The sequence below is a fragment of the Haemaphysalis longicornis genome, unplaced genomic scaffold (genome assembly GCF_048455015.1).
Source record: "Haemaphysalis longicornis isolate Haplotype H1 unplaced genomic scaffold, Haemaphysalis longicornis Haplotype H1 scaffold_2, whole genome shotgun sequence".
NCBI classification, from domain to species: Eukaryota; Metazoa; Arthropoda; class Arachnida; order Ixodida; family Ixodidae; genus Haemaphysalis; species Haemaphysalis longicornis.
The window spans coordinates 73510371-73524370 of NW_027526295.1; the positions used below are offsets into that span (position 1 = coordinate 73510371).

The window sequence follows — 14000 nt, forward strand, 5'->3', positions numbered from 1 at the left end:
ACTGGAAGAACGTGTGGCGTTTTCTACATGCGGCAGCTCGTGGCAGAGCAGCTACAGGTTACTAAAACAGTAATCATTGACGGAAACGGAAGATGTGCCGTAAATGGTTACAACAAGCAGCATAAGCAGCTACTGCGAACGGCAACCAGCGTCTCCGGAATTGAAAGCCTGTTGGCGGAAATTGACGCCTTGAACATCTGTTCAGGGGTAAGTGGCAATCCGACTGAACGAGTACCAGCATCGGCGAATGTTTACCACAAACACTGCAGCGTGTTTTCGAAGCAGCCAGTATGTAGTAGCTGCCTGCGACTGAATAGGCAAATTCGAACGAGAAAGCCACTGCGGCCAACACCTAACAAGAGCAACATGCTGCGGAACTTGAAAAAGAGGGTGCTTCGAGCCACAGCTGCCCGCCAGAAGCACAAGAAGGAAATCATGGCACTAAAAGAAAAGCTTTCCAAGACTCCAGACCAGGGGGTCGAAGAAGCACTGAGTGAGCTTCCGCCTTTGCAGCGCCTGGCTTTCATGACAGCATTCAAGCAGCTGAAGGCGAAGTCGGCATGTGGAGTGCGCTACAATGCTGAGTGGATCCTAAACTGTATGATGTTGAGGATATCAAGCCCACGAGCATATAAGCTCATCACTGACATGAAGATGTTGCCTTTGCCATCCCTGAGTCGGTTGACACAAATCCTCAAGGGGATACCGTGCAAGTATGGCTTCAACGCTATTTGCTTAGAAGCTATTCAGAAGCAGCTGTGCGAAAAGATAGGTGGCCACAAACTTGGCACCTTGATTCTAGATGAAATAAAGCTGCGCCAAGCCTATGACTTCAACGCATCTAGCTACAAGATTGACGGCTTTGTGGACTACGCTGGCCTCTCAAACGAAGGAACCGACCAACTTGCAGACCACGCACTCGTTTTCATGTTTGTGCCCCTTCTTGACAGCTGGGTGCAGCCTATCGCTACCTTTACCACCAAGGGTGCTGCTCCCGGCAAAGTTTTGGCACAGCTCGTGCTTGAAGCAGTTCTGCAGCTCCACAAGTATGGGGCAACAGTTATTGCGGTTATAAGTGATGGCGCTGGGAACAATCGGTCTATGTGGCAGCAACTGGGAATCAGCGGCAACGCGGCGTCACCGTGCCACAAGGTGCCACATCCGTGTCTACCCGACGGAAAGTACCTGCACTTCATGTGTGATGTGCCACATGCTGTGAAATGTGTCCGAAACCATCTTCTGAAGCACAGATATGGCCAGGTATGACAAACGTTTTCTTATAAGGGGGCTTTTCATTTTATAGCAGTCATAAAATGGATTACTAGTAAATATGGTCATATCAAAACTACTTTCAGGCCGGAGACAACCGCATAGACTTTTCACATTATCAGCACCTTTACGATGCTGAGAAGAACAGTCATCTGAAGGTTGTGCCCAAGCTGACTGCGGCACATGTGCAACCTAAAAATTTGCAGAGGATGAATGTGCGGCTGGCAACCCAGGTGAGAAATGGGCATTTGTTAAACCACGTGCAACATTTACAGTGCAATAATATTTTCACGTTTAAGGTGTTTGAACTATTCAAACGCATTAATATCGTGCGCTCTTCCGTACCTTGGTGCAGCTTTTCAGCCGAAGCACCGCCATTGGCCTGCAAGTCTACAGGAAAGAAGGGGTTCAAGGCTTGGAGGATTCTGCAGGCACGGAGGCGTTCACAAGGCAAATGAATGACCTTTTTGACGCACTCAACGCCAGACATCCTGCCGAAGGGATTAGAGTCAACTCACCAAAGATCAAGGTGGATTTTGCCGATAACCTTGTTAGATTTCACGGACCGGATTCTTGGCACAATTGATGTCACTGATTGCATTTCATTTTTCTTGTACAGGTCATCAAAGACTTTCTCATCATGCTAAACGTCACAGAGGAGAACTACCGCCGCCAGAACATGCTCTTGTTTGCTTCACAACAAACAACAGAATCTCTGCGAGTGACATTGTCATCTGTGTTGGACATCATTGACGAGCTTCACAAGAACAACATTCCCTACGTGCTGACGGTCAAGCTCAACCAAGATCCTTTGGAGGTAACACACTTCCCCGTATTTAACTAAACTAAGCAGAGTCAGTGTATTGATATTAAATTTGCCAGAGTAATTTTGATACTCATTATCTTCTCAACTTTTTATTGTTTGATGGAATTATTCTTCAAAAGGAATCATTGCTGGCAATATTTTTTCTTTGCAGAGATTTTTCGGGATTGTTCGTTCCTTTCATGGAGATGACGACCATCCAACAATTATCCAGTTCAGCCAAATATATAGGCTACTGTCTCTCTTCACCCCTGTGAAGAATGCCGTGAAAGGAAATTGTGAAGGAGCGTCTGACAGTGTTCTGGTGTCCCTGCATGACAGCCTGGGTGAAAAGGCAAAGGCCGCAGCAGAGCTCAAAGGTGCCGTTGAAGCAAAGTTGAACAAAAAGCTTCAGGGAATTTGTTTTTCAGTTGCTGAAAGCGATGACCTGGGTGATCATGGTTACCAGAAAGAAGGAGCACATGGTATGGTTGTGTACTACCTCGCTGGTTATGTCCACAAGAAGGTGACGAAAAATATCTCTTGCGAAGAATGCCAGGCTATGCTGACAGCTTCCCCCGAGCAACTCAGTTCGCATCACTCTGACTTGCCTCAGAGGCATCTGACTGAACTTCGCTCATACAAGCCAGGGTGTCTTCGAGAACCGTCATTGAGGCTTTACACAGTAGTAAAGAAGATGGAGAAAACTGTTTCCCAGACACTGAACAAGTCTTCTGTGTTTGGTGACCTTTTTGGGAAAGTGATAGATGAGTTGGAAAAGGCTTCTCTGCCTGCTTTGGGATGTGATGAGCACTGCCAGGAAGTTAGTGTCATGGTCATTAAGTTTTATGTTGTCATGCGAATGCACTTCTTTTCAAGGAAGAAAAACAGTGAAATGCTGGTCACTCAGCAAGTACAGGAAGCAAGGAAAAAGGCAAAGCTACTTTAAGCTATCTTGTTGGACTAGTGCTTCATACTCAATGATCAATATTCCTGTCGTGGATCTGTTTTATTTTATTCACTTGATAAAAAGCGTGCTCAGTAAAATCGTATAAGCTTTAACATAATTTTTGGGGGCTGGCACTGAAATAGCTAGTGTTCAGCTACAAATACATGTAACAACGTTGCACTGCGTGGTGCTCGATTCTGGGAAGGAAGGTTGAAATCCGTACGAAAGTGTGCCAGCCAGCCTGCCACCTAATGCATTGAAAAGAAAGTAAAACAATGAGTGGGAGAAGCAAGCGTATACTATGCTCAACACCACATAATCGTACACTCGGTTTTGTGAATATTCGGTTCCCAAGCCTTATCTCGCCTCGTAATCCTGTTAGATCATAAGAAAAAAACGCTCACATTAACCACAACGCAAACGCATATTAGACGCACGCATTTGCAAATTTTGCAAGTTATGTTTCGTCGGTGAACGCCCGTTAAGCGGTCATTTTAGTCACGAATACGATCTCCAGGACGCAAGAAAAAGCAAAGGAAACTAATGAGACAGTTGCGAGTCAGCGCCCGTCTTGTGCACTCTTTTCTGTACGTTGTCTGTTTGCGATTTAACGCTTCCACATGGACACCCATTTGATAAATACAAAGGTGCGTTTTAAGTTGTGCGACCCGGGAAGGGCGGGAGCTATCAGATGCACTCCGCACGCACTGGGGTACGTAGGCGCCTTCCCATCCTAGCAGACGACGCGCGAGCTATGAAGCAAGACTCGACGGCAGCGCCGTTAGTTCCGGCGACGACCGTTCCGGCCACGCCGAACACAGGGCGCGTATGGGAAGCTGCGAAACTGAAGTAGTCTAAGAACGTTGCTTTTCGCAACGATTTTTCGGACGATGCAAGCCTAGGCGCCTAGACGTTTCTATCGGAGTTCACACAAATCGTCAAATCGTTTCACTTGCGCGCTTGATAACAGCAATGGCAGCAGTGGCTCCCACGCGTTTAAAACGACCGGTCGGCTGAAGCGTGCACCTCTGGAGAAGCTCTCGGGATGGGCGTGCGAGGCGTGGGCCACGATCCCATAGACCATGGTTGAACGTTCGTTCAGAAGTGTGGCGTCGCGAACGCGCTTGAAGGCACCGAAGCCGAGATGTGGTCAGCGGGGAGCGACGAGGAGTGAGATGAGTGAGATTACTTCGGGAAATAAATCGCCCGTTTCTCTCGCATTTGTTTGTCTGGGTCCCAAAGTCCCGGGCGCGTTACAATCGGAGGTGCAAGTTTTTGCGTTTTTTTTTTTGCCAGGAAAATCGGGTGCGCGTTAGAATCGGGGGCGCGTTAGAATCGGGTAAATACGGTATTTAGTTTTAAACTAAGGAGAAGTGCTACAAGAAATCTAAAGAGTATCGCTGGCCATAAAACTTGCCGTAATCGCCATTAAGTGCAAATGAGTCCTCTGCCCCCCGGAATGAACATACGAATTCGCAACCAGAGATCGCCTATGCTTCGGTGCAGTATCTATACAGCCACAGAAATTAGTGATCGCCTTGCTCACAGCCCGACGGCAAGTGAACAGCTGCGTCCATCTTGGCTTACTAGGGCACTCTGTGCTTTGCCCCTCTAGGTAGTTAGGGTATGAGTGAACGATCGCGGGTGTGGGATAAACGGTGAGAGGCTACAAGGGTGCTGGAGACATTGGGATCAGTAAAATTTAGACATGTATATATATATATATACACAAAAAAATTGTTTGGACCACGGTAAACAAAGAGAACAGATTTAATAACGTTGCGGCCGAGGGACCGGCCTTCGTCAGATACAGTGTATCTGACGGTTGAATATCTGTATCTGACGAAGGCCGGTCCCTCTGCCGAAACGTTATTAAATCTGTTCCCTTTTTTTACCGTGGTCGAAACAATTTTTGTGTATATTCTACCGGCGTCCAGGAAAACTTTGTTCCTGTATATATATATATATATATATATATATATATATATATATATATATATATATACAGAAAGAAATGTCGGCAGTCTACAATGCCAAAGAAGGCATGGGGGAATGGTTAGACTATTTTTTACCATTAGTGACGTGACATTTGTTTATTATAATTACATGAGAAAGAAAGAAAGAAAAACACGCGCCCAGAGTGGGGACCGAACCCACGCCTTTCGATTAGATCTCGAATGCCTTACCAATTCGGCTATCTGGGCGACTGTGTTCTCCTTCACTTTCTGGGGTATTTATATTTACTACAACTGTATCTGACGCTGGAGGGTGGTAGCCAGCGCCACTCAGACTATACGGGGAGAAGGGGACCTTCTTTTCAACCCCCGGGGCGTGACGCGAACGTCTACAGCCTGTCATAAGTGGGTAACTGGCGGGAAACCCTCTTATGCTACCTTGGCATCAAGGCTGCCAGAACCGAGGCCCTCGCTAAGCTTTCGCACGATAATAGGGTTTGGAAATGAGGGGCTCGTTAGGAAATACAGAAAGAAATGTCGGCAGTCTACAATGCCAAAGAAGGCATGGGGGAATGGTTAGACTATGTTTTACCAAACCCTATTATCGTGCGAAAGCTTAGCGAGGGCCTCGGTTCTGGCAGCCTTGATGCCAAGGTAGCATAAGAGGGTTTCCCGCCAGTTACCCACTTATGACAGGCTGTAGACGTTCGCGTCACGCCCCGGGGGTTGAAAAGAAGGTCCCCTTCTCCCCGTATAGTCTGAGTGGCGCTGGCTACCACCCTCCAGCGTCAGATACAGTTGTAGTAAATATAAATACCCCAGAAAGTGAAGGAGAACACAGTCGCCCAGATAGCCGAATTGGTAAGGCATTCGAGATCTAATCGAAAGGCGTGGGTTTCTGTCCCCACTCTGGGCGCGTGTTTTTTTTTCTTTCTTTCTCATGTAATTATAATAAACAAATGTCACGTCACTAATGGTAAAAAATAGTCTAACCATTCCCCCATGCCTTCTTTGGCATTGTAGACTGCCGACATTTCTTTCTGTATTTCCTAACGAGCCCCTCATTTCCAAACCCTATTATCGTGCGAAAGCTTAGCGAGGGCCTCGGTTCTGGCAGCCTTGATGCCAAGGTAGCATAAGAGGGTTTCCCGCCAGTTACCCACTTATGACAGGCTGTAGACGTTCGCGTCACGCCCCGGGGGTTGAAAAGAAGGTCCCCTTCTCCCCGTATAGTCTGCGTGGCGCTGGCTACCACCCTCCAGCGTCAGATACACTTGTAGTAAATATAAATACCCCAGAAAGTGAAGGAGAACACAGTCGCCCAGATAGCCGAATTGGTAAGGCATTCGAGATCTAATCGAAAGGCGTGGGTTCGGTCCCCACTCTGGGCGCGTGTTTTTCTTTCTTTCTTTCTCATGTAATTATAATAAACAAATGTCACGTCACTAATGGTAAAAAATAGTCTAACCATTCCCCCATGCCTTCTTTGGCATTGTAGACTGCCGACATTTCTTTCTGTATTTCCTAACGAGCCCCTCATTTCCAAACCCTATTATCGTGCGAAAGCTTAGCGAGGGCCTCGGTTCTGGCAGCCTTGATGCCAAGGTAGCATAAGAGGGTTTCCCGCCAGTTACCCACTTATGACAGGCTGTAGACGTTCGCGTCACGCCCCGGGGGTTGAAAAGAAGGTCCCCTTCTCCCCGTATAGTCTGAGTGGCGCTGGCTACCACCCTCCAGCGTCAGATACAGTTGTAGTAAATATAAATACCCCAGAAAGTGAAGGAGAACACAGTCGCCCAGATAGCCGAATTGGTAAGGCATTCGAGATCTAATCGAAAGGCGTGGGTTCGGTCCCCACTCTGGGCGCGTGTTTTTCTTTCTTTCTTTCTCATGTAATTATAATAAACAAATGTCACGTCACTAATGGTAAAAAATAGTCTAACCATTCCCCCATGCCTTCTTTGGCATTGTAGACTGCCGACATTTCTTTCTGTATTTCCTAACGAGCCCCTCATTTCCAAACCCTATTATCGTGCGAAAGCTTAGCGAGGGCCTCGGTTCTGGCAGCCTTGATGCCAAGGTAGCATAAGAGGGTTTCCCGCCAGTTACCCACTTATGACAGGCTGTAGACGTTCGCGTCACGCCCCGGGGGTTGAAAAGAAGGTCCCCTTCTCCCCGTATAGTCTGAGTGGCGCTGGCTACCACCCTCCAGCGTCAGATACAGTTGTAGTAAATATAAATACCCCAGAAAGTGAAGGAGAACACAGTCGCCCAGATAGCCGAATTGGTAAGGCATTCGAGATCTAATCGAAAGGCGTGGGTTCGGTCCCCACTCTGGGCGCGTGTTTTTCTTTCTTTCTTTCTCATGTAATTCTAATAAACAAATGTCACGTCACTAATGGTAAAAAATAGTCTAACCATTCCCCCATGCCTTCTTTGGCATTGTAGACTGCCGACATTTCTTTCTGTATTTCCTAACGAGCCCCTCATTTCCAAACCCTATTATCGTGCGAAAGCTTAGCGAGGGCCTCGGTTCTGGCAGCCTTGATGCCAAGGTAGCATAAGAGGGTTTCCCACCAGTTACCCACTTATGACAGGCTGTAGACGTTCGCGTCACGCCCCGGGGGTTGAAAAGAAGGTCCCCTTCTCCCCGTATAGTCTGAGTGGCGCTGGCTACCACCCTCCAGCGTCAGATACAGTTGTAGTAAATATAAATACCCCAGAAAGTGAAGGAGAACACAGTTGCCCAGATAGCCGAATTGGTAAGGCATTCGAGATCTAATCGAAAGGCGTGGGTTCGGTCCCCACTCTGGGCGCGTGTTTTTCTTTCTTTCTTTCTCATGTAATTATAATAAACAAATGTCACGTCACTAATGGTAAAAAATAGTCTAACCATTCCCCCATGCCTTCTTTGGCATTGTAGACTGCCGACATTTCTTTCTGTATTTCCTAACGAGCCCCTCATTTCCAAACCCTATATATATATATATATATATATATATATATATATATATATATATATCGGTGCACGCGCAGAATGGCACACACACACACAAAATCGTGCACTTACCTTTGTCATGTTTAAATCCTGGTGCTTGCACTTAGGCATCTGCACGATACCTCGCACTGTGTGATTTGGACAGTTGCGGGACTGCAGCGCAAAAGAGATGGCTACTGCCTTGCGACCCGGTGTCGTGGGGAATGCCTCGACCACGTCTCGCTTGACATGCGTATTCTGCAAACAAAGTTTAAAAAAGTGAGCTGGCAAGCTGCCGTCTGGAAAGCGTAATGCTCCCTCGTTTCTCCCTCCGGCAGCAGTTGGACCATGCTCATTAGGGTGGGCACGATGGCCCACCCTTAGCGTTACTACGAACGATCCCTCACTTTCTCGTCGTGCGAATACTTTTATTAAGAAACTCTGTGCCAGCGTAGCGTTGACCCCACTCACCCCAACATCAACAGCTAATGACACCATCCCCATGGCGACTTTCCGCCGTACTGCCCAAATTGTAGCACTGCTACACTGGTAAATCTTACACACCGTAATCGGCACTGATCTGATTACCAATCCTTCAGCCCTATTCTGCTGAACCCTTTAAGCGATCCCACTCCTAAACCCCCACGACACTCGATGACCCCGATTTCCTCGGTGCCCTGGGGAATTTCCTTTCCACAGTTGCCTCTGAAAGGTAGTCTACTTAGGGTGTACCACCCCATCTGTTCATTCAGAAAATAATTTTCCCGCATTTTCATTCTCAAGTTAACACCGCCTCTTGAATACCTCTCTGTTCCTCTGTTTCTAATCTTCCCCTTCCTGCCCGTGGGTATCCTCGCGTTAATGAACAACTTTCACCCACTCACAAATGGATCGCGTGTGGTTAGTAACATGCGAATTAAATTTCCAGCACTTCGTATACTTCGTATACGTAAGTACATTTTACACCTGTGCCAGACTTTGAAATCGTTTGCAAAAGCGCAGAAGATTTCTCACCAATCGTCTGGTTTGCTCACGAATGTAGCGACTGCTTTAGAGATGCGCTTAATCTAATTAGTTCACTGAACTTCGTTTCGGCATGCAGACATAAGAAACCTCCTGGTGCTGAATCGAATAGATACCATTATGCAGCCTAAATGTATTGTTGAAGTTGCGAGAACAAGTTCCAGCAAAGGGAAGCATCCAACCTCCATATCACTCACACTTCCTGAAATTGCAAAAGGATGTCCCAGATAGCGGCGTCACTTAATGTACGCAAACAACGTGATAGAAAAATTTGCTGGCGGTAAAATTTTTCTGGCAGTAAAAATTTTTCTGGCAGTCATAGAAACACATGTAGGCTTTAGGTTAGTAATTAGACCTCGTTCGGAGAAAGATGTGCTAAAAGAGTACGCCATTCCGGTGGCCGCGCACACTACGTAAGTGGCGAAGCTTGAGGGTCATTTGCCGGGAACTCTTTAACAACGCTTAATCTACATTCCTGGCTCGTTGATTGCGAAAATACTTAAAGATGGTTCGTGCCGTCATGCGAGCGGCTACTTTTGGAGTCACGATGGATCTGCTTATTCTCGATGAACTCCAACCCATAAATCTCTCTCCGTATTCTGGGAACGCAATCAGGCGTGGTTTTACTTTGCGTTGATCTCCGACTCATTATGCAATGCAGACGTGAACGCTGGTATGACTCGGCTGCGAACGTAGGTACTCGCAGCCTGCCATCTTCATTGTCGCAAAGTGGCTGTGTGCCATACCGAAAGCTATTGGCGGCGACGCACCGGTACGCTACGAACACGGGTATGAGCCAGTCTGGCGTACCTATCATGTACGTGACGGGCATACGTTAGGACTCTACCGCCACTCTTTGAGGACGAGCATCGAAAATATGAACTACTAACTTGATATACATGGAGATAGGGGTTTCTTGGTACGTGTTTGTGCACAAAACTGCCAGTAACAACATATCCGCTCAAGTGTATTGGCGAGTGGCGATAATAGCTGGCGTCAGAAGAACGAGGACAATTCACCGACGTATTTGGCTTCTGCGTACACATATCCACCCACGTTTCTCACAAACCCCCTGAGGGGAAATGGCTAAGGTAGGTGATATCCAGCGTCAAAAGGTCATGCTGATTTACTATGCCGATTGGCTGAGGAGAATTGGCTGCAGAGACTAGGCCAGGGATGGAGAAAACTGCGGTAAGAAGCTGAAGGCCGACAGATTTGAAGGTAGCATGAAATAGTTACGGACGGCTGTCGGCTATTACGTATCTTTTTAATGGGGATTTTTATGAAAATTGTACTCTCTGCCACCAGGTCATGCCCATTTCAAAACCATGTCTTCAGTCTACCGCCAGTGCAAACAAGACAGAGGAAACGAAGCAACCTCTCACGTACCTTAATTCAACACTACAACCTTGGTATCGTTCACCATTGACGGGGACAGCCAGGAACACTATGACCCAATTTATAGCCTTAATCCCAAAAGTTCTAAACACTCAATCTACGCTTAGTATCCGACCTCTGTAACAGTGTATGTACTTTACATTCACGAGCACCGGCCTTTATTTATTTGTTAGTATTCGTCTTCGGCAACTTAATTTGAGTAACGGCCAAACGGACGTTTTTCCTATAAAGATAAAAATGCCCAAACAATTGCGACTGCGGGCTACAACATATAAGCAGTCAGCAAAAAGGGGTCGTACTAAAATCCCAAATGCACTGTTGTAACGCCATCTTGGCTTTGAAGTGGTGTGATAAAATGTAGAGAGCCCCTTTAAATCGAAGTCATGTATTTTTGGGGATGAATTGTATCAAAAGCAACCCAGTGCATATTACTGGATGTCGTTTGACTTTATGAAGGTGTGCGAGAAAGGGGTCCGAGATTCGCCATTCGCCAAACTGTTGCCTTCACCACTTCGCGTAATTGTTCAAAGATTGCATTAAACGTTGCGTGAGCGTCAGTCGTACAGTAGGGTCGTTTGTATAAGCCCACCTTGTACTTATTTTTTGTTGTCGCTTTAAAGATACACTGAACGAACTTTATGCCTGTTTGTCATAGCGTCATTTCAGTAAACTCTAGTAGTCTATTTCTTATCTATCTAGCAAAAGTTTGCAGTCTTGGTTTTTTCTTACAGCGGTACAACGAAAAACGCCATACGGCATTTGTGTTTCCGCGCCAGCTACCGTAGTGACAGCAAGGGGTTACGGAACTTGCTTTAGTGCTGGATCATTTTTCGAAAAATTTACTTGAAAAGATGTCTTCATAAGGACCTGCTAGTGGTTCCCATGCACTGTTTTCACTAGTTAAGTATTCTAGTCCAAGAATCCGCTGAATTTAGCTCTTCCCAGTCTGTAGTTTCAGTCCACAGTGCGAATAACTGGAGAGGACAATGCTAGGGTAAGAGAAGTCTATAACAATTTGTTCGCATTAAAAATAGGTGTCAAGAAGGCACAAAACGCAGAATATCGCCAACGTTTTATGCATTAATCTATCAGGGTTATCGGACAATATTTACAACTTTCTTCGGTGTGCCTGAAACACCTTTGGGGCCACACTGCATGAACCCCCTAGAACATAATGCCCGCCGAGACCACCTAGTGCACCAACTACAAAATTACCCGGGGCTGACGAAGCCCATTAAACTTTACGCACAGTCAAGCTTGATCAAATCAATGTAGAGATAAAGTGGCCATTACTTAATTTCGGTGCGCCATGATCTAAATTCTCAAAGCCAAACCATGCACCACAAAGCGACCCTGCATCTAGAATTTAACAGAGCCCCCCGGCGGGTCAATCGCTGTGTCGCACCTCGCCCCTACACTGACCAGTCACGACCAAAGGAGGAGGAGTACAATTGAAAATCACATTGCCCAGTCACGTATTTCACGGCACGCAAAGAACTCATATTGTTTCCCTCGCAACAAAAATAGCGAAATTATCGTCGCTGACGCTGGTACTACCCTGCATTTTTTCTTTCTTCACAGAAGGAAATTTCCTCGATATCGACCGTGACAAAAAGCTTTCTGAACAAGAACACATCCACAGCTTTGCTGTCCTTCTCTTCAGTCCTATTTACTGTAATAATTGCTTCACTGCTCAAGGGCATGTACCTGATTTTGTGTTGCCCCTTCGTCCCTCTAAGAGGCGAAAGGCCAAGAAGGGGAACTTTTACTCAGGGGGGGAGGCGAAGGGTGACTTCTTAGTTTTCCACAGAAATTTCCCAATGGCAATCGCTAAATAAGTCAGTGGCAACTTAGTACTGAACTTCACATACGACGCGTCGGCATTAGTGACCGCAAGCACAAGACATTTCTAGATACACGGAGCGATCTCCGCGAAATATTGAATGTTCAGGCTAATGCTGGGCTAATTGAATTTCGAGAAACATTGTTGTCTTGTGCAACGTTCGAGACAAAATAACGATACGCTTTTTATTTCCATAGCGGGCATTATCAAACCAAATCGGACGGCCAAATTATAAATAGATGTTGCTTAGAGTACCAATTTATACCTAGTGTAACCTGTTATAACTAGGCTAACTTAGCGTAGCCAAACCACATTCCTATAACGTGTATTACCCTTACCAAGATGTTTGCGCAGTTACCCATTTGCGCAGTTGTAGCATCCGTACTTACAATTGTTTCAACCTGAAACTGTTTCGTGTAGAAGTTGTGCACGTAGGGAGCCGTGAAGATGGCCGTACGACCAGTAACCCTGTACACAAACACGATTGATGGCAGCCTGCACAAAACAAATAACGAGCACGTTTGGCCGTCAAACGTACACGTAATCACGGTGTCGCCAAACATACACGCACGCTTAATATCAAGAGCACTTCGCGTAAACGGTTTACATCTTACGAGTGGTATATCAAACATATACGTACCTAATACAATACGTACCTAACGTAATACGTACTTAATACGTACCTAATACAATGAGGTAGGTCCTTGAAACAGATGAGGAATTTAGAAAGACGGAAAGTGAAGAAAAAAGTAGTAGTCTCGAGCGGTGTTGGCTACCACCCCCAAGCGCAGAAAACGAAATACCTTAACATAAATACCCGAGAAAGTGAAGGGGAAAGTGCTCCGTCGATAGCGTAGTGGTCATCCCACCAGACGCGTATTCTGGAGGCCGTGGGTCCGGATTCCACCCTGCGGGCATTCTTTCTCTACTTTCTGTCACAAAATTCTTCATCTGTTTCAACGACCTACCTCATTCTCCCCGTTGCTCTAAGAGGCATCCCTGACTGCCAAACCTTATTTCTGTCTTAATTCAATGAGCCCCTCATTTCCTATTCTGATTAGTTACATGCATAGCGAGGGCCTCTGTTCAGGAAGTTTCGGTACCATAGGCGGCTTAACGAGGGTTGAACGCTGGTAGATCACTCTCGAGGAGTCTTAGACACTCGAGTCACGGCCCGGGGGTAAAAAGAATGTTTCCTTCATCCCGAGTAGTCTGGAGTGGTGCTGGCTACTACACCAAAGCGCAGCAAACAAAATACCTTAATATAAATACCCTAGAAAGTGGAGGGTAAACTGCCCCACCGGTAGCGTAGTGTTCATCGTACCAGACTCGTATTCGGGAGGTCGTGGGTTCGGATCCCACCCGACGGTCATTTCTTTCTCCACTTTCTGTCTTTGAAAATTCTTCATCTGTTTCAATGACCTACCTTATTCTCCCCTTTGCTCTCTGAGGCATCCCTACTGCCATTAATATATATATATATATATATATATATATATATATATATATATATATATATATATATATATATATATATATATACAGAAAGAAATGCCGGCAGTCTACAACACCAAAGAAGGCATAGGAGAATGGTTAGACAATTTTTTTTACCATTACTGACGTTACATTATTGTTATTTTATTATTAATTACGTGAGAAAGAAAGAAAAACACGCTCCCAGAGTGGGGACCGAACCCAAGCCTTTCGATTAGATCTCGAATGCCTTACCAATTCGGCCTTACCAATGTATATATATATATATATATATATATACACAGATATAT

The 14000-nt window shown here is 45.9% G+C and overlaps 1 pseudogene; it reads left to right on the forward strand.

Moving 5' to 3' along the window:
• The first annotated feature begins 1478 nt into the window (after positions 1 to 1478).
• Positions 1479 to 1994, forward strand: LOC144168071 (uncharacterized; annotated as a pseudogene).
• Positions 1995 to 14000: the final 12006 nt, after the last annotated feature.